Source organism: Cynoglossus semilaevis, chromosome 13, assembly GCF_000523025.1.
Source record: "Cynoglossus semilaevis isolate Cse_v1.0 chromosome 13, Cse_v1.0, whole genome shotgun sequence".
In the NCBI taxonomy this organism is placed as follows: domain Eukaryota; kingdom Metazoa; phylum Chordata; class Actinopteri; order Pleuronectiformes; family Cynoglossidae; genus Cynoglossus; species Cynoglossus semilaevis.
The window spans coordinates 20,761,166-20,764,730 of NC_024319.1; positions in this window are offsets into that span (position 1 = coordinate 20,761,166).

A 3,565-nucleotide genomic window follows, 5' to 3' on the forward strand; every position below is an offset into this window, starting at 1 on the left:
TTTTTTCCCCAATTTTTTTCAACGCATTCGGTTGCTGGCTGTCTCTTCTCAAATATCAAGAGAGATGCAGTATAGGGATTTGGACATTCTTCTTGCATTGCTGCTGCCATGTTTCAGAAACCATCTTTAGCTTTAGAGCGAGGGTGTCAAACATAAATCCTGCCGGGCCAGAACTGGTCCGCATGGGGTTCAATCCTGCCCGCTTAATGGATTTTGAAAGTAAAAAAAAAACTGAACAAGCACATCACGTTTGTAATGTATATTTAATCAGGGGAAAACCAGAACTTAGTGTTATGTATGGGTAATTATGTTCTAATTGTACTGCTCCGACCCACTTGACATCTTATCAGGCCGTATGTGACCTCTGAACCAAAATGAGTTTGACACCCCTGACCTAAAGGTTTTTCACCTTCTGGTAGAATTGTCATCAAGAGTCACAAAAAAAAAAACTAGCTTCGGGTCAGTTTGGGAAGTGCTTGATCAATATATCATGTAAAGGGTTCTGTTGGGGAACAATGCATTGCTGCTGTGGAACGCTGGTAAAGCTTCGTGCTGTGTTTTCCTTTTTCCATACCACTGCAAAAACTGCCTGATTCTTCACAGAGGCCACTGTTTGATCCTACACATAAGCAGTAATTTAATGTACGTTGACACATTGTTCAGCCTCTTTCTATTCTCCGCCTCATCCATCACTTGCTCTTTCTCCTGGCCTGGGTGCACTGTAGTAATGATATGTGTTTTAAATGTGTCCAAGTACTGCATCAATAACTCCATGGCCGTGCCTCTTATTGGTCCTACAAGCACTTACACTACACCTGCCAGCTCCCACAAAAACTGTTTTCTGTTGCAGTCAGCAACTCAGACGTTTCATTATTGACAGCCTCAAAGACGTGTTGTTGTTTTTTTTTGTTTTTTTTTCCAGCTGCACAGATTACTTTAATATGCACTTCACCCACCATTTCTGTCCTTCAACGTATCCCTGCGAGATATCGATCTGGAACCTCTTTTGTTGTCAGATAATGATTACTGGTGAAGCCTTCAATACAGACCCATTCTGTGCTGTTACAGTTTCAAACCAGTTCTTGCTTCAAGGGCTAAATCCTTTTTTTTTTCTTAATGTTGTGGGAGTTCCTGGCACTGACTGCACTGTGAGTTTACCAGCACATGAAACCAGCTTCACATAAGAATGCCATTTATTCCATGCAGACTACTGGTAAGTTGTTTAAAGGACTGGGTTTGTAAGAACAGGATTGCAGTTCGCATCTCGGTCTAGTGCTCTGTTGTTTTGAACAAGCACCAAAAACTCCCCCACTCGCTGAGTGCATTACCAAAGTGCTGCCCACGCCTCCTGTGTGCAGTTAACACAGATGGGAGTGTTTTTGCTCTCAGGGGAACCGGAAACTAAAAAAAAAAAAAAAAGAAAGAATGAGACAACCTGAGTTTTCAATGTCAAAGACTGTTGGACCAGACCAAGTTTGGTCCAACGTGACGTCATAGGAGAGCCAACCATAATTAAAGTTGGGCTTGGATGTAGCCCTAATTTTCAATGCCAGAAGCGGACCACTAATGGACCATAATTTAGTGCTGAATTAAAGCCAATGGAAACTAAATTACATGGTCCATCACTGCCCCATGCCAATTTTGCTATTTGGGTTGGGTTTGTATCACAGGGTAAATCGCTAACTTTTCTCTATTGGAATCTTTATTGTTCTTCTCATAGAAAAAGAAAAAAAAAAAAGATAGTTGAAGTTGAAGCAGCTCTCTACGTCGTGACTGGTTAATGAAGGAGAACAGTTTACAAACAGTTGTTAAAGTGGGAAAATGACCACTTTTATATTGGCTTTGAGTGTCTAATCTCTAAAATTTATCCTTATTATATATATGAGCTTTTTATCTGCATGTTTCATACCTTCTGTCCCATCTAGTATGTGAACATACTCAACAGCACTGTTCTCCTGAAAGACACCCGACAGTGATCAGAGTATTGATTCCATGGACTCGGTATATCGATACTCATACGATTATCGATTGAGTACAGATAACGCTCATTAAGTATCAATACTAATTAATAAACTGTCCATGTGTCACTTCCACATATTTAAGGGTAACTTACTACATATACCCCGCCTCCATCTTCCCGTCCTCCCGAATGTAAAATTCAACTGATCCAAGTAATTTCATTTGTTATTGTCATTGGTGTGAAACCCCAGGGTTCACCTCATAGGCAAGTTCAAATCCCAGTTAGGACGGTTGGAACCTTCTAGTGGACTCACCACCTGCAGGAAGGTTCAGGGGGGTTGGTACAGTGCAGTGTGATTTGGGTGGTGGTCATGGAGACTGCTGCCCCTGAACCTGGTAACGGATAAGGGGATGAAAATGGATGGATGGGAGTTGGTAAATGATCATGAAGTACAGTATCATTATCGGGGGAAAAAATTGTACCGTATTAAATAGTATTAAAAATGATACCCAAAAATGGCAACTGGACAAAGTAGGTTTCTTGAAGATTTTTGACCTCTCATCCAATAGGCTTCTTCAGTTCTAGTGTTCGAAGAAGCCTCTTGGATTAGAGGTGAAACGTCTTCAAGAAACCTACTGCGTCCGGTTGCCCTCGATGTAACAATTTTTTGGATAAGATGACCTGGATGACTGAGAACCCACACAGACATAAAAAATGATAGTTTCGCTAGTCACTAGTATCCAACGCATATGGAAACACAGGGTCTCACATCTTTGTTAACCCGGATGACTGAGAACCCACAGACATAAAAAATGATAGTTTTTCTCGTCATTAGTATCCAACGCATTTGGAAACACAGGGTCTCACATCTTTGTTTCTTCCTTATTTCCTCAACCTGTCAATTACGGGTCTGTTGGGGTTGACATTCTTAAAATGTCAATTATGGGTCTGTTGGGGTTGACATTCTTAAAAAAAGAATATCTGGTTCAGAACCTTCTCGTGTCTAATCATGTTGTAAATTAATTGTGCTTTGTCTAAATACATGAACAGTTTCCACAGAAAATACCAATATCTTATTTATCAGTAGAAAGTGTTTAACATTCAGTGCTGGAATGAAAAAAAAAATGTATAAAAGTGATAACTCAGTGTGTTACTCAGGGAATTGTCCGATTTGGATCTTTCCTGTTTCTCTTTAAATTCATCATCTCCGGATGTTCAATTTGTTGGAGAGGCAGTCCAAAGATTTGTCATGCTACTAGATTGTATTTTAGGATATAAATGAAAGTTCTCGCAGACAGTGAAGTGTAGTGTGCAGCCAACCCGGACGTGGTGGGAAATAAGAAATAATAAGAAAGGACCAGATGAAAAAGAGGCAGCGGTGGAGATTAAAATAATGACAATGGAGAAGTAGACCAGCAAATAGATTACAGACGGAAAAGATGATTGGATCATTTTAAACGCCAACTTTCATTAATGAGCACAACTTGGAAAGAGACAGACACTTCACAGGAAGTAAAGAGGTGGAGATAAGGATAAGAGACGCAAAAACAGGAGAAAAGAAGGAGAAAAAACAGACAAGCAGCTTAAAGCCTGCAGGCAAAAGGA